The sequence below is a fragment of the Triticum urartu genome, chromosome 6 (genome assembly GCF_003073215.2).
Source record: "Triticum urartu cultivar G1812 chromosome 6, Tu2.1, whole genome shotgun sequence".
NCBI lineage: Eukaryota > Viridiplantae > Streptophyta > Magnoliopsida > Poales > Poaceae > Triticum > Triticum urartu.
In genome coordinates, this window is record NC_053027.1 from 258085421 (window position 1) to 258109680 (window position 24260).

Genomic DNA, 24260 nt, shown 5'->3' on the forward strand with positions numbered 1-24260 from the left:
ATCCCGTAATAAGGGGGACACGATCTCTGCGTTGACAAGACGTGTCAAGAAACTGCCTCGCGTTATGTGCGGGGCTGGTTAATGAAAAACAGTTCGAATAATCACCGAGCCATGGCATGATGTCATGTTGCCAAAACATCTCAGCAGATTAGATTTGCGGAAATATTATTCTCTCTATGGTGGTATGTGGAACTTATTTTGCAAGGTCGGACACTATCCTTGTATTCAAATTTTTCCGTGGTGTATTCGGAGGAGGAACCCGCCTTGCAATGCCGAAGACAACACTGCACGCCGGACTCGTCATCATTGAAGCCTGGTTCAAGGGCTACTGAGGGAGTCCTAGATTAGGGGGTCTCCGGACAGCCGGACTATATCCTTTGGCCGGACTGTTGGACTATGAAGATACAAGATTGAAGACTTCGTCTCGTGTCCAGATGGGACTCTACATGGCGTGGAAGGCAAGCTAGGCAGTACGGATATGGATATCTCCTCCTTTGTAACCGACCTTGTGTAACCCTAGCCTCCTCCGGTGTCTATATAAACCGGAGGGTTTTAGTCCGTAGGACAACATACAATCATACCATAGGCTAGCTTCTAGGGTTTAGCCTCTCCGATCTCGTGGTAGATCAACTCTTGTAATACTCATATCATCAAGAATATATCAAGAAAGACGTAGGGTTTTACCTCCATCAAGAGGGCCCGAACCTGCGTAAAACATCGTGTCCCCTGCCTCCTGTTACCGTCCGCCTTAGACGCACAGTTCGGGACCCCCTACCCAAGATCCACCAGTTTTGACAGCAACAGTTATGTTTGTTAGGGAACGCAATATTTCAAAAAATTTACCTACGATCATGCAAGATCTCTCTAGGAGATTCATAGCAAAGAGAGGGGGAGAGTGTGTTAACGTACCCTCATAGACCGAAAGTGGAAGCGTTTAGTAACGCGGTTGATGTAGTCGAACGTCTTCGTGATCCAACCGATCAAGTACCGAACGCACGGCACCTCCGCGATCTGCACACGTTTAGCTCGGTGACGTCCCTCGAACTCTAGATCCAGCTGAGGCCGAGGGAGAGTTTCGTCATCACGATGGCGTGGTGACGGTGATGATGAAGTTACCGACGCAGGGCTTCGCCTAAGCACTACGACAATATGATCGAGGTGTAAGACTGTGGAGGGGGGCACCGCACACGGCTAAAGATCAACTTGTGTGTCTATGGGGTTCCCCCTCCCCCGTATATAAAGGAGGGGAGGAGGAGGAGGGCCGGCCTCAAGGGCACGCCCAAAGGGTTCCCCCCTCCCCCGTACGAGTAGGTTTCCCCCTTTCCTAGTCCATGTAGGAGAAGAAGGAAGGAGAGGGAGAGGGGGAAGGAAAGAGGGGGCGCCGCCCCCTCCTAGTCCAATTCGGACCAGCCCATGGGGGGTGCGCTGCCTCCCCTTGTGTCCTTTCTCTCCATTCCACTAAAGCCCAACATGACCAAATACTTCCCCGGTGAATTCTCGTAACTCCCCGGTTCTCCGAAAAATATCCGAATCACTCAGAAGCTTTACGATGTCTGAATAGAGTCTTCCAATATATGAATCTTTACGTCTCAACCATTTCAAGACTCCTCGTCATGTCCGTGATCTCCTCCGGGACTCCGAACAAACTTCGGTCATCAAATCACATAACTCATAATACAAATCATCATGGAACGTTAAGCGTGCGGACCCTACGGGTTCGAGAACTATGTAGACATGACCGAGACACATCTCTGGTCAATAACCAATAGCGGAACCTGGATGCTCATATTGGCTCCTACATATTCTACAAAGTTCTTTATCGATCAAACTGCATAACAACATATGTTGCTCCCTTTGTCATCGGTATGTTACTTGCCAGAGATTCGATCGTCGGTATCATCATACCTAGTTCAATCTCGTCACCGAAAAGTCTCTTTACTCGTTCCGTAATGCATCATCCTGCAACTAACTCATTAGTCACATTGCTTGCAAGGCTTATAGTGATGTGCATTACCGAGAGGGCCCAGAGATACCTCTCCGAGAATCGGAGTGACAAATCCTAATCTCGAACTATGCCAACTCAACAAACACCATCGGAGACACCTGTAGAGCATCTTTATAATCACCCAGTTACGCTGTGACGTTTGATAGCGCACTAAGTGTTCCTCCAGTATTCGGGAGTTGCATAATCTCATAGTCATAGGAACATGTATAAGTCATGAAGAAAGCAATAGCAATAAACTGAACGATCATAGTGTTAAGCTAATGGATGGGTCTAGTCCATCACATCATTCTCCAATGATGTGATCCCGTTCATCAAATGACAACACATGTCCATGGCTAGGAAACTTAACCATCTTTGATTAACGAGCTAGTCATGTAGAGGCATACTAGGGACACTCTGTTTGTCTATATATTCACACATGTACTAAGTTTCTGATTAATACAATTCTAGCATAAATAATAAACATTTATCATGATATAAGGAAATCTAAATAACAACTTTATTATTGCCTCTAGGGCATATTTCCTTCAGTCTCCCACTTACACTGGAGTCAATAATCTAGTTCACATAGTCATGTGATTTCACACCAATAGTTCACATCTTCATGTGATTAGTTCCCATCTTCATGTAACTAATACCCAAAGGGTTTACTAGAGTCAATAATCTAGTTCACATCGCTATGTCATTAACACCCAAAGAGTGATCATATTTTGCTTGTGAGAGAAGTTTAGTCTACGGGTCTGCCACATTCAGAGCCGTATGTATTTTGCAAATTTTCTATGTCTACAATGCTCTGCACGAAGCTACTCTAGCTACGTGCTCCCACTTTCAATATGTATCTAGATCGAGACTTAGAGTCATCTAGATCGGTGTCAAAAGCTTACATCGACATAACTCTTTATGATGAACTCTTTTATTACCTCCATAACCGAGTAATATTTCCTTAGTCCTCTAAGGATAATTTTGACCGCTGTCAAGTGATCTACTCCTAGATCATTATTGTACTCCCTTGCCAAAATCATGCTAAGGTATATAATAGGTATTGTACACAACATATCATACTTTATAGAACCTATGTCTGAGGTATAGGGAATGACTTGCATTCTCTTTCTATTTTCTGCTGTGGTCGGGTTTTGAGTCTTACTCAACTTCGCACCTTGCAACACAGGCAAGAACTCCTTCTTTGACTGTTCCATTTTGAACTAATTCCAAATCTTATCAAGGTATGTACTCATTGGGAAAACTTACCAAGTGTCTTCATCTATCTCTGTACATCTTGGTGCTCAATGTGTAAGCACCTTCATCGAGGTATTTCTTTGAAAAACTCCTTTATGCTTTCCAGAAAATTCTACATCATTTCCCATCAACAATATGTCATTTACATATACTTATCAGAAAGGTTGTAGTGCTCCCACTCACTTTCTTGTAAATACAGGCTTCTCCAAAAGTATGTATAAAACCATATGCTTTGATCACACTATCAAAGCGTATATTCCAACTCCGAGAGGCTTGCACCAGTCCATAAATGGATCACTGGAGCTTACTCACTTTGTTAGCACCTTTAGGATCGACAAAACCTTCTGGTTGCATCATATACAACTCTTCTTCAAAAATCCATTAAGGAATATAGTTTTGACATCAATTTGCTAGATTTCATAAAGTGCGGCAACTGCTAACATGATTCATACAGACTTTTAAGAATCGATGCGAGTGAGAAAATCTCATTGTAGTCAACACTTTGAACTTGTCGAAAACCTTTTGCAACAATTCAAGCTTTGTAGTTAGTAACACTACTATCAGCGTCCATCTTCCTCTTGAAGATCCATTTATTCTCAATGGCTCACCGATCATCGGGCAAGTCAATCAAAGTCCATACTTTGTTCTTTATACATGGATCCCATCTCAGATTTCATGGCCTCAAGCCATTTTGCGGAATCTGGGCTCATCATCGCTTCCTCATGGTTCGTAGGTTCGTCATTGTGACGCCCCCGATTTGACCGTACACTAATCATACACGCAAATGTGTATGATCAAGATCAAGGACTCACGGGAAGATATCACAACACAACTCTAGACACATGTTAAAATAATACAAGCTTTATATTACAAGCCAGGGGCCTCGAGGGCTCGAATACATAAGCTCGAATACACAAGAGTCAGCGAACACAATAATACCTGAGTACAGACATAAGATAAACAAGTTTGCCTTAAGGAGGCTAGCAAAAAAGTAGCAACGATCGAAAAGGCAATGCCTCCTACCTAGGAACTCCTAACTACTCCTCGAAGTCGAAATCCACGTAGAATCATCCTCGGGATCCACTGGCTCCTGGACTCCATCATATGATCGCAATAATCGGGAAAAGGGGGGAAAAGAAATATCAAAGCAACCATGAGTACTCATCCAAAGTACTCGCAAGCAAGGATCTAAACTACATATGCATTGGTATCAATGAAATCGGTAGTATCTGTGGACTGAACTGCAGAATGCTATAATAAGAGGGGGATAGCTAGTCCTATCAAAGACTACGCTTCTGGCAGCCTCCATATTGAAGCAGTAGATGAGAGTAGATGGTAAGTTAATATCATCGTATAGCATAATCCTACCCGGCGATCCTCTCCTCGTCGCCCTGTGAGAGCGTGATCACCGGGTTGTATCTGGCACTTGAAAGGGTGTGTTTTATTAAGTATCCGGTTCTAGTTGTCATAAGGTCAAGGTACAACTCCTGGTCGTCCTTTTACCGAGGGAGACGGCTATTCGAATAGATAAACTTCCCTGCAGGGGTGCACCACCTTTCCCAACACGCTCGATCCCCTTTGGTTGGACACACTTTCCTGGGTCATGCCCGGCCTCAGAAAATCGACACATCGTAGCCCTACCTAGGCACAACAGAGAGGTCAGCACGCCAGTCTAAATCCTATGCGCGCAGGGGTCTGGGACCGTCGCCCATTGCACACTTGCACATTGCGTACGCGACCGGTGAGTAGAGCTAGTAACCTCGATTACAACGGAAGTTGCGTTACGCGGTGCTACCCGGCGCTCGCCGCTCATTCGCTGATGTCAAGAAGGCTTCGGCTGATACCACAATGTCGAGTGCCCATAATTGTTCCCGCGTAGTTGGTTAGTGCGTATAGGCCAGTGGCCAGACTCAGATCAAATACCAAGATCTCGTTAAGCGTGTTAATTGATGTAACCTCGGATCCTGACCAGGGCCAGGCCCACCTCTCTCCTAGGTGGTCTCAACCTACCCTGTCGCTCCGCCACCAAGATCCACTCAGAGGGCCGTCGGGACAAATGTCCTTTCAGCCCCCAATCCATGAATCACTCGCGGGTACTCTATGAGTGGACACGACTTTTGTCACCACATGTATCATATATAATGTATATAAGTAATATACCCATGATCACGGCCCGATATTATAGCATGGCAGACGGACAAGAATGTAGGGCCACTGATGGAATACTAGCATCCTAACTAAGCATTTAGGATTGCACGTAAAGGTAACAACAGTAGTAGCAAGGACAAGATATGCATCAGAATAGGATTAGGGAAAGCAGTAACATGCTACACTACTCTATTGCAAGAAGTAGAGAGAAGGAATAGGTGATATCGGGTTGATCAAGGGGGGGGAGCTTACCTGGTTGCTCTAGCAAGAAGGAGGAGGAGTCATCGATGTAGTCGATCACGGGGGTATTGGCAGCGGTCTCGGGGTTTACTGGAAAGAAGTAACGGAGGGGGACCACAATAAATAACAGAGCAATCAAAGCATCACAAAGCATAACATGGCAATACGCGCTGCCAGGGGTGATCTAACGCAGGGATAGGTGATACCGGCGAAGGGGGAAAACATACGGGAAAGCATTCCCGGTGTTAGGCATTTTCGGACAAATGGAACGAAGGGGGATGGTTGCATGTTCACTGTGCTAGGGACGTGGGGTAGACGAATGGAGAGTGTATTCAGATTAGTCTGGAAATTCTCAGCAACTTGCATGTACAAAGTTTTTTCATTCGAGTTACAGATTAATATATATGAATTTCCAAACTTTTTGCAATATTCCGGATTTTATTTAATTCTTTAATTCGAGTTGACCAAGTCAACTTGACTGGTCAAATGTAAAATAGTGCAGGAGGTCCCACATGGCATAGACTATAACTAAACAAGTAATTAAAAAAACTAACCTAATTAGATGGACCCACCTGTCATCTGTAAATAAACTACTTAACATAAATTAGCACTAACACACACAACACGCATACACCTACTCGGCCATGGCCAGGGCCAGCCACACACTCAACACACACAGCACGCACACGCCACACACACATCACACACACACCTGCACACACACTCAGGCACAGACATACTGACCACACACACACACACATTGCATGCTCACAGCACACACGCACTCTCATCCAGTCGTGGCTAGCACCGGAGTAGCGGCGGCGGCGGACAACAATGGCAGCGCCAGGCGCAGCAGTAAGCAGCGGCAACTAAGAAGGGAGAAGAGTAGCAGCAGGAGCAGACGGGGTGCGCGTGGCTGCAGCAATAGGCGGGTAGCAAGGCAGCGGCAGCGGACGTGAGTGCGGACGGGCACAGCTGGACGCGGGTAGGCGTGCGGGAGAGCAAGGCCACGGGTAGGCATGGACGCGGTGAGCGCGCGACCACGGCGACCTTCGGCTACGGCGGAACGGCGACAAAACGGATGGGAAACAAGGGGAATGGAAGTGGCGCTCACAAGGGGAGGCGGAGGATGCGGCCGACATGGTGGATGAGCTCCAGTGAGGTAGATCGGGCGCGGAGTAGCGGTAGCCGTAAGAGAAGAAGAAGCGTCGTTCCCGGCGATGCAGTGCTTCCCTGCTTGAAACGGGAGCACTAGGCGAAGGAGACGTCGATGGTGCAGCTCCTCGGCATCTTTTCATTCATCGGGGAAGTCTATGGCCGCGACGATGATTATGAGCATGGCGAGTAGCTCTCGGACGAGCTTCCAAAATGAAAAGAGAGAGAGAGAGGCAGAAGGATGTAGGGCTAGGGTTTGCATCTACTGGGTCGGGGTAGCCTTATCCTTCCCGGGAGTCGCTAGATGATCAACACGGCGGCAGCAAAGGCCATGGCCGGCGTAGATGCACGCCACGCACATGCTAGAGCATCCACTGTACATGAGGTCAAGGAAAATTCGTTGATGGGCTGGCCCATACTAATATAGCACTAGGGCCCAAGATCATAGTAGATCCACGCTGTTTTCTTCTTCTTTCCTGCTTTGCATTTTTGCTCGGTTTTGCATTTATTTATAGCACCAGATGAATTTTGTTCAACATGAAAGTTGTCACGTAAATAGTCGTCATTATTTTGGAGAGGCCCAGAAAGTTTCAAGTCAATTGCAAAAGCATAAACATTTGTTTACTTTGAAATGGTTATTTCTATTGTTTTTGGATCACTTTATATTTTTCTAGGAATTACGAGGTGAGTCAACTGATGTTGGCTCAACATGAAAAATGATCGGGGAAGTTTTAGAATAATGCAAACATTTTAGTTTTACTGTTTGAAAAAAATATTATTTTGACTTGCAATTTAAATTTGATTTTCACTTTGATTTTCTCAAGTGGCAATTTGGCTTAGTTAAACATGATCACATGGCACCATTAGTGTGAGGTCACCGTAGCATGATTCTCGGGGTGTTACAAATCTCCTCCACTACAAGAAATCTCGTCCCGAGATTTAAGAGGTAGAGTTAAGGGGAAAGACTCGGTTATGAAGGTCTAACAAAACTTCTCAATCTTGGTTGCTCTTCTCGAAGAAGTTTATCCCTCTTTGGTGATGTCTTTATTTCTCTGCTCTAGGTCATCATGATGAAGTCGTCACCCTTTCTTCGGGAACTCCATCGTACTTACGAAAGGATAAGAAGGGAAAACCCATTAGGACGAATTTTAACAAGATTGAGCATCATACGGTTAACTCAGGGGATGAGGCATAAAGTATCTCTTGATTTGATTACATGAAACACATCGAGAGCATTATGAGAGGGTACGAAAGTTTGAAACGGGTAAGCATTCGTTAGAAGCCTGAAGTAGAGTGTGAAAAAGGGTTCAGAGCGACAAGAATAAGTATTGCTTCTGATACCGGAATAGATCACTAGGAAGGGGGGTGGGTCCGTGAATTACATACAAAACCAAGCGCAAGGGATAACTTTGAAACAGGGATGTACAAGAGAGTCAGGTTTCGATCCTATGGAAGTGTGGGTTATGGGCCCACCATGTGGGTTGAAGCAAGAGGGGTGGCGACATCTTGCGTGGTCATGATAGCAAGGCATGTCAGGGAATAGCCTGTCAGTTATGACAGCAACAACGTCGGTACCAAGGGCGAGGGACGAAGAGAACCATTTTCCTGCGTGTTGAAATGAGCCGGAACTATAGGCAAAGTTCTCGTCCATCGGTGGTTACCGGAATACCATCAACAAAAGCAACAGGGTCTTACTGACACGGTTATACACCAAGGTGTTTACATAAGCAGAAGAATATTACTGCTTAGATCATATAGATCACCAGAAAGGTTAAACAAAACAATGGAAAGGAAAAGGTGATCATCAGATTAAATAGAACAATGGAAAGGAAAATGTGTTTAAACACATATTTCAGGGGTATATCCTTCCCAAGGACAAGCAGAGCATGATATCCATGACAGGATATAACGTAGAAAAGCCTTTAGGAAAGGGGGAAGAAATTTCACGACATTACCCATACAACGGTGTTTGGATAATTGATAGAGAATTTAGCATTGTGCTTCAAATGCTCTTATTGATGATCGGAGTAGCACAGACAGGCTTCGAGATAGATTTGACATGGTCATTCGGTAAAGATCAGGCTATGGATACACAAAGGATCCACCAGGAACAACTTATAGAATAACTCTTACAATTTCCTCATGGAAGAATGACTGACCTTGCCAAAAAGCAAGCTATAACAATAGGTCCTCCGGCTAGGTGTGCCAGGCATGACATCACCTTACCGGGTCATATAAAGACCAATGTCATAACTCTTTGAAATATGTTCCAACCATCACATCTAACCGAGATTCAGATCTAATTGGTGTCAGGATACCTCAGACTCGGGGTGCATGACAAGAAACGATGCAACACAAATTAACGAGATGACATTGTAAGATTCTCGGGAAATGAACTATGGAAGCGAATTCCAAAACAATAGTTCATCATTAAACCAAGGAGAGGATGAGGAGGTGGCTGATGGACTCATCGACAATTCATCAAGATTTCCAAAAAGATGGATTTCCACAATTATGTGAACAAGGACATAACATTTGTCAGATCAAATGGTATAATGACATATGCTCGACAAAAACACACACAATTAAACATTGAATGAAAGTGCCCTAGAAATATGGACCAAGTAGGATGATCAAAGTTAGAATGGTGATTCGATAACCAAAAGACTTAGAATGAAACTATCATCCATTCACTTCAAAACAATAGGGTTGCTAGAAGTTTTGAATTCACACATCATAGTTTAGTTGTCGGTAGTCCGGTTAGAACAACACGGGGACCAAGATATGAACGGAGATGGCGAGAAGTATTACTATATCAAGAATTCTTAAGAGGTGGTGAAATTCTCACAATATTTTGACATAAAAGATGGTAATACTCCAAGGTAGGACAAAACATAAGTTGGATAGCAAGGAACTCAAGGTACAACACAAACCATGAACCAGTTTTGTGTTGCGGAAATGCAAGAATGTTGTCGATGTTAACACAATCATCATGGGGGAAAGGATGATATCTCTCATCATGAATTCGATTGATATCTTGTAAACTCTCAGAATGTTGATGATGATCACGACATAATTGTCGAGAGATTTCATGAAGGTGTAATCGATCGACGACGACATCAAGTCAAGGAATGATGAAGCGAAAGGTTATTGGAACAACGGGTACATCACAAACTCGGAATCAAGATTTTTGTTCTAGGCGAAACGATACTACGAGGAAAGTTGATGTAAGCTTAGCTCATCGTCAAAAATTCTGCTCCGGGAAGGACCAGGTAGCACAGTTAAAAAGTTGCACGATAATGATATAGCTGATCAGGCTAGGAATGATTTGAAGGATTATTAAACTCGTAAGAAACAAAAATTACTTAGAGTTATTGAATCAAAGTGCAGAATCGATTCACTTATCGGTGTTCTTGAGTGACTAATAACTCAGAACCCGGAGGAAATCTGAAAATGGTGAAAAGCAATACAAGATGAAGACTCATAGGAAGCAACACAGTTCTTTGCTATTCTCGAGATACCGGAGGGTAATACTCGAAGGGAGATTGAAAATAGGGGTTGCGGAAATGTATTGATCTACAGAAGAAAAGTACTTTAACTTGTCTGAGAAATGGAATCAAGCAGAAAATATGATCGGAACCACTATTGTAAAGGATCAATTCACAGATACCAAATGATATTTTATCAAGGAATAGTTATTATTACAAGAATCTTCCATGATAGGATCTACCTCGTGTCGATGGGCATGAACACAAAGTTCAAGGTCGACTCCCACTTATCCAATGCATAACCTTTCATTCACTTCTTGTTTTCGACGAAGTTATAGTGTTGAAATCTTAGCTGGCATAACACTAGTAGAGTATGACCCACAGTAGTTTCCGGGTTCACAAAGATTACAAAAGGCATAAGTCCATCCCATCAGGGCATCTTAGGAACGTATACCACAAACTTCAGGGGTAAATAACTCAAGCTCGGAAGCAGAGCATGGTTGACAAAAGTAGAGGATACCATTTACCAAAGGCATTATATATCAGGGGAAGAACTCATAAGGTTATTGGATATGAAGGACACTGTCGAATAATAACCAAGAAATTGGACTCACGGACCACAAGGAATCTGATGTGAGTATCGATACTCAACCAGAAGAAAAAAGAATGCAAAAGCATCAGATTATAGAAACAACTGCCTAATTGAAAGCTCAAATGCAAATGAATTATGATTTCCAAATCAAGGGATCGGAAGCAAACGCTCTGATTAAGAATGGATAAGTTGAATATACTTAGGGGAACATTCTATGACAACTTGATTGGTCGAGGACCATGTATTGTTCAAAATGACATTTGAGCCAGAAGGATGAATTCTAGGATTTCACAGAGGATTGCGAGCAATCGCAACATACTGAATCAACCGACTCAAAATGATTATGAAAAAGGATCCCAATAAGATTACCAGACTTATGGGATTAACCATAGTGCAAGCAAGCAAGAATTTCACGAGCAATAGGCTGCTGAGGATCTTCGGAAGACCAAATGGTATTTCAAAGACTTTTGTGAAATACATGAATCAAATGGGGATGAGCGGATACTCGATAAGTGCGAGAAATTATCCGTAGGGGTATTCAGGTGACAAAGAAATGCAAGGCAATAGGCACAAGTATTCTGGGAACAATAGGGAGAATTTCTGGGTATCTTGTAATAACAAGATCAATTGGGAATAATTGTATGAATGGCAAGTGTACGTAGTTATCCATGGGTGTTTATCGATGGAAGGGAATTGCAAAAGCGTTGTCACAAAGTCTCGAGAGAACATCATAGAGTATCTTCTAGATCTTCTAGTGTAGCAGGCGATCATCTATAACAAGGGGCTCTCTGGGTGGATGTGGTCACGAGACCCTAATGTTAGAGTTAGTAATTTCATTTAAACCCGAATAGAAGAGAGATCAGAGTCCCAGAGTATAGACTAGGAATAAAAGATCATAATACCACCCAAATGGTGACGTGGGCCCGTAAGCCACACAGCCATGTTAGTAAAAGTTTTTCAATGACTAGACTCAACTTCGCCCAAGGAGTTGGAAGGGGGATTCCTACAGGCAGTCAGCTCTGATACCAACTTGTGACGCCCTAGATTTGACTGTACACTAATCATACACGCAAATGTGTACGATCAAGATCAAGGACTCACGGGAAGATATCACAACACAACTCTAGACTCAAATTAAAATAATACAAGCTTTATATTACAAGCCAAGGGCCTCGAGGGCTCGAATACATAAGCTCGAATACACAAGAGTCAGCGGACGCAATAATATCTGAGTACAGACATAAGCTAAACAAGTTTGCCTTAAGGAGGCTAGTACAAAAGTAGCAATGATCGAAAAGGCAAGGCCTCCTGCCTGGGACCTCCTAACTACTCCTCGAAGACGAACTCCATGTACAATCATCCTCGGGATCCTCTGGCTCCTGGACTCCATCATGTGATCGCAATAACCGGGAAAAGAGGGGAAAAGAAATAGCAAAGAAACCGTGAGTACTCATCCAAAGTACTCGCAAGCAAGGATCTACACTACATTTGCATTGGTATCAATGAAATGGTAGTATATGTGGACTGAACTGCAGAATGCCAGAATAAGAGGGGGATAGCTAGTCCTATCGAAGACTACACTTCTGGAAGCCTCCATCTTGAAGCAGCAGATGACAGTAGATGGTAAGTTAATATCATCGTATAGCATAATCCTACCTGGCGATCCTCTCCTCGTCGCCCTGTGTGTAGCGACCTGACCCGAATGGATCAAGTCTCTGTGCTTAAGTGTCATCCTTGGATCGGTATGCTGACACACACAGTACTCGAAGGATTTATAACAGAGGTAAATCACATGTATAAAGTAACGTAAATACTATTACCTCAATCCATATAGCGGAAGCAACAAGGTAGGTTGTGGATTCCCATCAACACCAATGGCAAAGTTGAGTGTAGAAATCGTAACCCTAACGTATCACTTACTCGTCGTAAGATAATCCTGCAACATGAGACGTAGCAGCCCGAAACGGGTCAGTACATTGAATGTACTGGAAAATTCACACCATAGAGAAAATGATAAACAATGGCTATCACTATATGCATATATGGCTGGTGGAAAAGCTCTATGGTTATAAGGTTTTTGCGTAAAGCCAATTTTTTCCTATTGCAAAGGAATAAATTTATTTAACTATCATGGTGGTTGATGAACATTGAGAATGGTTGACAGCATTCTCAATCCCAATTAAGTAACATCATTAAAACCCAACAATATTCATTTAAAGTAACGTGATGAGATCAACAGGATAATCCAAGAACTAGATACTCAAGATGTCCATAACCGGGGACACGGCTAATCATGATTAGTTTGTACACTCTGCAGAGGTTTGCGCACTTTTCCCCACAAGACCCGATCGCCTCCGTTTGGTTTCTCGCACTACATGGTGTTTGAGAAGACGGATGAACGAGACATAGTCTTTCAGAAGCGCTAGCACCTTACGATCGGGTAGACTGGTACACCTGCATCCCCTACATCTCCTAGTCTACCACTGTAAGAGTTCGCACAACTTAGTCAACTATGCCAGAGCCCATAATGGCTTGTGGCTGCACACGGAAGTTTCTAGCATGAAAGATCTTATGATCCCTTTGAGCCTGGGTGGCGGTCCGAAAAAACAGGCAAGTCCTGATAGACATCAGGTGCCTCAATCCACCCAGATGTGTGTTTAAGTTGCCACCTTAGATAAACCATTAATTATCAATCTCACATCTGTCATGGATATCACTCACCCAATCCACGTCTACTAGCATAGCATGGCATAATAAGCAAACGTAGAAGTAACTCCCAAAGGTTTGATAATAAACAGGTAATAGGTACTACCTCATCTACTTCCCATCCCACAATTTAATTAGATCCTAATCATGCAATGTGGTGAGGATTGATCTAATGCAATAAAACTAGGTTGTAGAAAAGGTATCATCAAAGTGTGAACTTGCCTGCAAGTGATGAAGATGATTCGCACTCAAAATCTTGATAGATCTATTCGTCACACTCCGGCCGGTCAATCTATCGTAAACAAGCAATAGTAAACACACATAAGCAATCACTCAAAAGATCAGAAAGAACGAAGAAGACGATTCGGAAACATCAAAACCAAGCAAATAACTCTTGCAACATAAAACAATTTCTAACAGTACCAAAATTATGTGAATTTGGCCTTATTAGAATGTTTAGGTCAAGAGCTTCGATTTGCAAAAAGAATCAACTCAAACGGAGCTACGAAACTCAAGTTATGATCAAACGAAGTTTGAATTCAAATCTGATCTAATTCAAACTTTAAACTTTTCAAAAACATGTTTGAGTTGGATTACTGGATAGAGCAGATCGTAACGAAGACGTGGGCGTTGGTTTCGTTGGATTTGGACTAATGAGTAAAAAGTAATGATCGTTTGAAGTTCAGGGACTAAACTGTAAAGAAATCCTCACATATAGGTCCCTGGCCGAAAATAACAGAAAAAGAAAAAGACTAAAAGGTGAACGTTCGTTTTCTATACCTAACCAGCGAACGTTCTCTAAATAGATCAATCTAAAAAAAACTAAACCGTTTTTTTAAACGAAAACCGAACCCAAGAAAAAAAAACCGGCGAACCGGGCGGTTTTATTACCGGTTCGGCAGCGGGTCGTCGGCGGCGGCAGATCGGCGACGGCGGCTCTCCGGCGAGGGCGGCGCGGCTCCAGCGAGGGCAGCACGGCGCAGGGCGGCGGAGGCAGTAGCTACGCGGGGCGACGAGGGGCTAGGCGAGGCGCGGCTGCGGCGGAGGGCGGCGGAGTGCGGCGGAGCAGCGGCTTCGATGGCAGCGGCGGCGGCTTCGCGATGCGGGCGGCGACGCGAGAGGAGAGAGAGAGGGCCGGCGGGGCCGGCGCATTTATAGGAGGCGGGGCGGCTCCGTGGCGTGGGCGAGGGGGGCAGAGGGAGCCCGGCCTCGGCACGGACGCCAAGGTCAGCGGCGGCGTTGTGGCGGCTGCGGTCTCCCGCTCGGGTGGAGGGAGGCGGCTGGGGAGCTGGGCTGGGCCGCGGCCTGGCAGGAGCTGGGCCGGCCCAGTCGGCGAGTGAGTTTTTTTTAAATAAACACAGACAAAGAAAGAAAGAAAAACAAAATAAAATAAAATATTATATAGGCATATAATATATCAACATTTTCAGAAAAAGATTTTCTACAACATGGACATTTTTCTAGCATTAAATAAAATACACACAAATTCTAATAATTCAAAGAGTGCTACTGGTCTATTAAAATCCAACTAAAATCATTTTAAAAATACCAAATGATTTCAAATTAATTTTTCTCCAATTTTCTGTTGTAGGGAATCATGTTACCCTAATTTCCATATATTTTATTTTTAGAGAAAAATAATTTGAATAAAACTCAAATAAATCCAAATTTAAAATTAATTCCAAAAGGACTTGAAATTGACCCTTTGAAACTCCCAACTCATATTTCATAATTTGAAGAAGTCATTTTATCTTCTCTCGTGAAAATCATTGAGTTGCATAAAGTTTCTGAATTGCAAAATATTTCCCAATGGAATTCAAATATTTTTCAAACACCCTTTTCATTTTAAATGGAAGAAGTCATGTCATCTTCTCTCTAGGGTTTTGTGTTTAAAAAGAATTTGAATTCATGGAGATTAGAAAGCAAATATGAAAATTTGGGAAAGTCCTTTTATTCCCTCTCATTTAACTTGCAAAAAGTTTCGAATTTCACTCAATTTCACGCAATCAATCAAACAATCAATCAATTCTATCTATTTATTATAACATTCCAAAATTTAGAATTTTGGGATGTTACAAACCTACCACCCTTAAAATGAATCTCGTCCTCGAGATTCGGAGAGGTTTGAAAGAAATAGGTTAGGGTTTGGGGGTCTCCTCAAAATCCATCGATCATCACACGGGGTCTGGGGTGCTACCACCCTTAGAAACATGGTTACTGTTCCATCCAAACTCATATACTCCATCCTTATTCTTGACAGTGTTGGTCTTCTCAGATCATAAGGATAATTCCTTCTCTGGGCGCTTCTGGTAGTGACATAACCTTTACCACAATTCTTCTGTCCTTTCATCCTGGTAAGGTTATTCCGAGATTGGGTCTTCTTAGCTGACGGGTCTGGCGCCAATACTAACTAACCATCATATCTCATGGTGGTTAACAATTTAGGGTTTCTCCTGCAGTAAATGGGCCTGGTTGATCCTCACCGTATAACCTACGGTTGGCAAAAAGCTGCCGTGTACAAGGAAAAAAATTCTTATACCATTCTAAGGTTTAACAAGGTTTAATATCGTCGTCTCTCTACTATAGGCAAGTCACTCATATTTACCATTCCATATAGCAAGGCGAACAATAAGAGTAAGTCGGTATGGTGATCAATCCATCCCGCACCCAAATCATTACCTTGTATACAGTTTAGCAAATCTCACATTCTAACACTCGGTCATCCTCACAAGCATTGCAGAATTTCTCTTGTCGATGAACCAATTTCAGATATATCCATAGATTCTGCAAGCCAAACAAACATCTATCGTTCCTTCACAACTCTCAGGTTTTGCGTTACTCCTATAAGATCGTCTATCGATGATGGCATATCCTCTTCCAGGGTTTTTCCTTCAGCAAGAGTGTGCTTGCTTCTTGGCAGGTCCTGGGCCTGTGGGTTATGGCCCATCTCATCACTTTTAGTCCTTGAACTTATCATCGGGCAACTGATCATTGTTCCAACTTCCTAGTATTCTTAAATCCATCCAATTGTACTATCTTCCTTCCTTCTATTGGCACCAAACTAAAACGTGATTACTCAAACTCATCATGGAATTTCCATTGATCCATATTCCAACATCACACCTCCTTTATACCCAATAGTAATTCATCTCTTCATCCTCGTGGGGTATCCCTCATACCGAGATAAAAACTTATAGTTATGAAGTCCATATTCCACTTCGTGGAACATCATTATCCTTTCCAGGGTCAAGCGTCCTTACACGGGAATATTGGCCATCTCTGCATGGCACTTCTTCAACTTGGAAACGTGAAACACATCCTGAACTCCTGACAGGCCTTCGGGTAACTCCAACTTGTAGGCCACTTCTCTCATACGCTCCAAAACTCGGTATGGTCCTACAAATCTCGGGGCTAACTGTCCCTTAACTCCAAATTGTTTAACTCCTCGCAGAGGGGTCACACTAAGACATGCTCTGTCTCCAATTTCATAGACTACCTCCTTGAGTTTTTTTGAGTCTGCATAACTCTTCTGCCTGGACTGAACTACCTTCAGTCTATCTCGAATCAACTTAACATTCTCTTCTGACTCCTTTGATCACCTTTGGTCCAAACAACTGTCGGTCTCCAACTTCATCCCACATACTCTTGGGGCATCACACATATCGAGACAAAACTCGTATTCATTTTGTCCGAAGTCCATTACAGGGTACTACCACCCTTAAAATGCACCAATCTTCCATAGACCATATTTCTCTTATCCTCAAAATGGTCAAAATCCTTCTTCATAGAGTAATAACTCATAAAATCCATATCAGTACCAACGTTGCTACTTTATTCATTCTCCAATGATTACAATCTCTTGCTTTTCCATTACAAGTATCAACTCAACACCTCAATATGAAGGGAAAATGTTCTCACTACCACTACTATATTTCTTCTGTTATAAACTCAACTATTTATCACAAGTCTTCTTCTCCTTCGGACAATCTCTGGCAAAGTGCCCTGCTTCATTACAACGGAAACATATTACTTCTGACAAGTTTCGAGGTTTCCTTGTGATTATATAGCCTCCTGGGGTCCTCATCTTCCCTTTTGGGCAATCATTGAAGTAGTGTCCTGAATTTTTGCACCTGAAACATGTGATATGACTCAGGTCCTTCCTGGAATCCAATCTACTTCTCTTTCTGGACTTTTCCATTCCAATCCGAGCTTCTATTTCCTGTGGGTCATATTCTACTTCCTCCGTCGGGAATTCTACTAGATCCCCATTCATACAATTCTGGGAGAGGTGTCCTTCTTCTCCACATGAATAGCATGACTTGGTGCAGGGTTTAATTGGCTCTTCTTTGGGTGTGTCCTCCACCTCTTTCTTCATCACAGGTTCTTCTAAACTTTCCATAAGGGCTCCTTTCATTGCTTCTTCCTTCTGCTGGATGGTTCTTTGTACCAAGGGGTAAATGTGACACTGAGCAGGGTAGTGGGTAGTCCCTTCACACAAGAAACAAGTGATCTGCCTAGTTGGGCATTCTTCAACTGGGTGACTTCCTTCACAATTAGGGCATTCATCCTTGTGTTCTTTATGGGTGTGTCCGATTTCTCCACAAATCTTGCATGCACAAGGTTTCTTCATGTCCTTTCCATAAGGCTTCAACTTTTGGGACACAAACTAACACTTTAGCAAAGTCAACTTAAATTCTTTCCAAGTGGTTACTCCTTGCCATCCATTGATGGTTTGGTACATCCTCCACCAAGTAGCAGCACCTCTTTCAAAGCATTGAAGAGCATGCTGGGCCATATCCTTTCCGACTATAGGGTTTTTCTCCATATGATCCTCCATGTTCTGAATCCATCGGTCCGTCTCCAATTGACTCATCGGTCCAGAAAATACAAGCTCATCTTCATTCATCCTCTATTGGGTCCATGGGTTTGGGGTGAGATAAGAGAGATCAAGAGAGAGGGATGCACACAATACAAACAATGGTTTTGAAAAGACAGATTTTTTTATTGGGGCTGTCGGAAAAACATTAAACAAATGACAGCTCACAAACATCGCATCTATCGTAGGTATATAACAGGGGTTTGGTCTTCTAAGGTCAATAAATCTTCAACGTCTCCAAACTCTTCCAGTTTTGCTCATGCCTCCAACGGCTTCTTCCGATCATGCTTGTCTTTCTCAAGTTCTTTCGCCAGATCAATCTCTGTTGACGCGAAGTCTCTCGTGACATCCTTTAATATTCTGGAGTTGCATTTCAAACTTCTGGTTTCAACACCCTTCACATGAACCATGGTCATACTGTCCTTTAGTTCTTGACAATTCTCCGGTATCTCGAGGTTGTAGCTCCTCCAGCTTGTCTACTCTCATCTTCAGGATCCTGAGTTCCTCATGAAATACTTCCTTGTCTAATACGACTTCCTGGAGCTCCATTTTAAACTTCTTGATGTAATACTCCAGATCCTGGTGATACACTAGCTAAGGTTAAAACTTCATCTTACTAATAGGTGCTCCATCAGCCTTCTACCATTTAATCCTTCCATGCATATGCATGCTTAACTCAGCACGGTGACAATAGCATTAGCGGGGAATGACATTATGGATAGCCGTGGTTGTTCTCTTGTCATTTCCATGAGCTATCTCTCCATAGTTGATATCTCCTGCATTGGGGTTTCCTTGACAAAACTTTGAGTTCTATGATCCATGTTCCGGTCTTTCTCCAACACACCTTGATCTCGGGTATTGACAACTTCCATAGTCTGCCAAGTTCCATAAGGGTAGCCTTCCTAGGTCATACAAATCTAGGAATTCTTCAGAGCCTACAAATTCTACTTGTCTTCGGCCTCTTCAACAGCTGTAGTTTCCATTATCATAATGTATGGTAAAATCCTCTTCATTCCGAAGTGGTCTTAGTTGTCCGATATCTTGTACTTCTTGGAGTGGTCTCATTAGTCGAATCTTTGAGTGGCCAAAAGGGGAAAGGGGTATAGTCTCACTAAAAGGGATTATTTGAATAAGCTCAGAAGAGAAGAGAGGTAAAAGATCTTTTTGAAAGGGAAAGTTGTAGAGAAAAATCTTTGCTATGGGCTTGCCAGTTTCTAGGGTCACGTCCTACAGTCAACATGTGCTCTGATACCATCTTGTAGTGACCTGACCCGAATGGATCAAGTCTCTGCGCTTAAGTGTCAACCCTGGATCGGTATGCTGACACACACAGTACTCGAAGGATTTATAACAGAGGTAAATCACATGTATAAAGTAACGTAAATACTATTACCTCAATCCATATAGCGGAAGCAACAAGGTTGTGGATTCCCATCAACACCAACGGCAAAGTTGAGTGTAGAAATCGTAACCCTAACGTATCACTTACTCGTCGTAAGATAATCCTGCAACATGAGACGTTGCAGCCCGAAACGGGTCAGTACATTGAATGTATTGGCAAATTCACACCATAGAGAAAATGATGAACAATGGCTATCACTATATGCATATATGGCTGGTGGAAAAGCTCTATGGTTATAAGGTTTTTGCGTAAAGCCAATTTTTCCCTACTGCAAAGGAATAAATTTATTTAACTATCATGGTGGTTGTTGAACATTGAGAATGGTTGACAGCATTCTCAATCCCAATTAAGTAACATCATTAAAACCCAACAATATTCATTTAAAGTAACGTGATGAGATCAACAGGATAATCCAAGAACTAGATACTCAAGATGTCCATAACCGGGGACACGGCTAATCATGATTAGTTTGTACACTCTGCAGAGGTTTGCGCACTTTTCCCCACAAGACTCGATCGCCTCCGTTTGGTTTCTCGCACTACATGGTGTTTGAGAAGACGGATGACCGAGACATAGTCTTTTAGAAGCGCTAGCACCTTACGATCGGGTAGACCGGTACACCTACATCCCCTACATCTGCTAGTCTACCACTGTAAGAGTTCGCACAACTTAGTCAACTATGCCAGAGCCCATAATGGCTTGTGGCTGCACACGGAAGTTACTAGCATGAATGATCTTATGATCCCTTTGAGCCTGGGTGGCGGTCCGAAAAAAACAGGCAAGTCCTGATAGACATCAGGTGCCTCAATCCACCCAGATGTGTGTTTAAGTTGCCACCTTAGATAAACCATTAAAATTATCAACTCACATCTGTCATGGATATCACTCACCCAATCCACGTCTACTAGCATAGCATGGCATAATAAGCAAACGCAGAAGTAACTCCCAAAGGTTTGATAATAAACAGGTAATAGTTACTACCTCATCTACTTCCCATCCCACAATTTAATTAGATCCTAATCATGCAATGTGTGAGGATTTGATCTAATGCAATAAAACAAGGTTGTAGAAAAAGGTATGATCAAAGTGTGAACTTGCCTGCAATGTTGATGAAGATGATTCGCACTCAAAATCTTGATAGATCTATTCGTCACACTCCGGTCAATCTATCGTAAACAAGCAATAGTAACCACACATAAGCAATCACTCAAAAGATCAGAAAGAACGAAGAAGACGATTCGGAGACATCAAAACCAATAAAATAACTCTTGCAACATAAAACAATTTCTAACAGTACCAAAATTATGTGAATTTGGCCTTATTAGAATGTTTAGGTCAAGAGCTTCGATTTGCAAAAAGAATCAACTCAAACGGAGCTACGAAACTCAAGTTATGATTAAACGAAGTTTGAATTCAAATCTGATCTAATTCAAATTTTAAACTTTTCAAAAACATGTTTGAATTAGATTACTGGATAGAGGAGATCATAACGAAGACGTGGGCGTTGGTTTCGTTGGATTTGGACTAACGAGTAAAAAGTAATGATCGTTTGAAGTTTAGGGACTAAACTATAAAGAAATCCTCACATATAGGTCCCTGGCCGAAAATAACAGAAAAAGAAAAAGACTAAAAGGTAAACGTTCGTTTTCTATACCTAACCAGCGAACGTTCTCTAAATAGATCAATCTAAAAAAAACTAAACCGTTTTTTTAATTGAAAACCGAACCCAAGAAAAAAAACCCGGCGAACCAGGCGGTTTTATTACCGGTTCGGCAGCGGGTCGTCGGCGGCAGCAGATCGGCGACGGCGGCTCTCCGGCGAGGGCGGCGCGGCTCCGGCGAGGGCAGCGCGGCGCAGGGCGGCGGAGGCAGCAGCTACGCGGGGCGGCGAGGGGCTAGGCGAGGCGCGGCTGCGGTGGAGGGCGACGGAGTGCGGCGGAGTAGCGGCTTCGACGGCGGAGTTCATCGGCGGCGGCGGCGGCTTCGCGATGCGGGCGGTGACGCGAGAGGAGAGAGAGAGGGGCGGCGGGGCCGGCGCATTTATAGGAGGCGGGGCGGCTCCGTGGCGTGGGCGAGGGGGCAGAGGGAGCCCGGCCTCGGCACGGACGCCAAGGTCGGCGGCGGCGTCGTGGCGGCTGCGGTCTCCCGCTCGGGTGGAGGGAGGCGGCTGGGGAGCTGGGCTGGGCCACGGCCTGGCAGGAGCTGGGCCGGCCCAGTCGGCGAGTGAGTTTTTTTTAAATAAACACAGACAAAGAAAGAAAGAAAAACAAAATAAAATAAAATATTATATAGGCATATAATATATCAAAATTTTCAGAAAAAGATTTTCTACAACATGGACATTTTTCTAGCATTAAATAAAATACACACAAATTCTAATAATTCAAAGAGTGCTACTGGTCTATTAAAATCCAACTAAAATCATTTTAAAAATACCAAATGATTTCAAATTAATTTTTCCCCAATTTTCTGTTGTAGGGAATGATGTTACCCTAATTTCCATATATTTTATTTTTGGAGAAAAATAATTTGAATAAAACTCAAATAAATCCAAATTGAAAATTAATTCCAAAAGGACTTGAAATTGACCCTTTGAAACTCCCAACTCATATTTCATAATTTGAAGAAGTCATTTTATCTTCTCTCGTGAAAATCATTGAGTTGCATAAAGTTTCTGAATTGGAAAATATTTCCCAATGGAATTCAAATATTTTTCAAATACCCTTTTCATTTTAATGGAAGAAGTCGTGTCATCTTCTCTCTAGGGTTTTGTGTTTGAAAAGAATTTGAATTCATGGAGATTAGAAAGCAAATATGAAAATTTGGGAAAGTCCTTTTATTCCCTCTCATTTAACTTTCAAAAAGTTTCGAATTTCACTCAATTTCACGCAATCAATCAAACAATCAATCAATTCTATCTATTTATTATAACATTCCAAAATTTAGAATTTTGGGATGTTACACTGTGAGAGAGCGATCACCGGGTTGTATCTAGCACTTGAAAGGGTGTGTTTTATTAAGTATCCAGTTCTAGTTGTCATAAGGTCAAGGTACAACTCCGGGCCATCCTTTTACTGAGGGACACAACTATTTGAATAGATAAACTTCCCTGCAGGGGTGCACTACATTTCCCAACACGCTCGATCCCCTTTGGCCGGACACACTTTCCTGGGTCATGCCCGGCCTCGGAAGATCGACACGTCGCAGCCCTACCTAGGCACAACACAGAGGTCAGCACGCCGGTCTAAATCCTATGCGCGTAGGGGTCTGGGCCCATCGCCCATTGCACACCTTCACATTGCGTACCCGGCTGGTGAGTAGACCTAGCAACCTCCATTACGAAGGAAGTTGCGTTACGCGGTCCAACCCAGCATGCGTCGCTCAGTCGCTGATGCCAAGAAGGCTTCGACTGATACCATGACGTCGAGTGCCCATAAATGTTCCTGCGTAGTTGGTTTGTGCATATAGGCCAGTGGCCAGACTTAGATCAAATACCAAGATATCGTTAAGCATGTTAATTGATGTAACCTCGGACGCCGTCCAGGGCCAGGTCCACCTCTCACCTAAGTGGTCTCAACGTACCTTGTCACTCTGCCACCAAGATTCACTCAAAGGGCCGTCGGGACAAATGTCCTTTCAGCCCCCAATCCATGAATCACTCGCGGGTACTCTACTAGCCGACCCGACTTTTGTCACCACATGTATCAAATATAATGTATATAAGTAATATACCCGAGTGATCACGGCCTGATTTATAGCATGGCAGATGGACAAGAATGTAGGGCCACTGATGGAATACTAGCATCCTAATTAAGCATTTAGGATTGCAGGTAGAGGTAACAACAATAGTAACAAGGAAAAGCTATCATTAGAATAGGATTACGGAAAGCAGTAACATGCTACACTACTCTATTGCCAGCAGTAGAGAAAAGGAATAGGCGATATCGGGTTGATCAAGGGGGTCTTACCTGGTTGCTCTAGCAAGGAGAAGTCGTTATCAATGTAGTCGATCATGGGGGTATCGGCAGCGGTCTCGGGGTTTACCGGAAAGAAGTAACGAAGGGGGAACACAATAAATAAAAGAGCAATCAAAGCATCACAAAGCATAACATGGCAATACGCGGCGCCAGGGGTGACCTAATGCAGGGATAGGTGATACCGGCGAAGGGGGAAAACATATGGGAAAGTATTCCCGGTGTTAGGCATTTTCAGACAAATGGAATGAAGGGGGACGGTTGCATTTTCAGATTAGTCTCGAAATTCTGAGAAACTTGCATGTACAAAGTTTTTTCATTCGAGTTACGGATTAATATATATGAATTTCCAAACTTTTAGTAATATTCCAAATTTTATTTAATTCTTTAATTCGAGTTGACCTAGTAAACTTGACTGGTCAAATGTAAAATAGTGCAG

At 43.1% G+C, this 24260-nt stretch overlaps 1 long non-coding RNA gene across 1 annotated transcript; it reads right to left on the bottom strand.

Moving 5' to 3' along the window:
* Positions 1-4282: 4282 nt before the first annotated feature.
* Positions 4283-7114, bottom strand: LOC125516310. Its single transcript, XR_007287340.1, has 3 exons — positions 6744-7114; positions 5642-5719; positions 4283-4331 (listed from the first exon to the last, which is right to left on the bottom strand). It is a non-coding gene; the product is annotated as an uncharacterized LOC125516310 (long non-coding RNA).
* Between the last annotated feature and the right edge of the window lie 17146 nt (positions 7115-24260).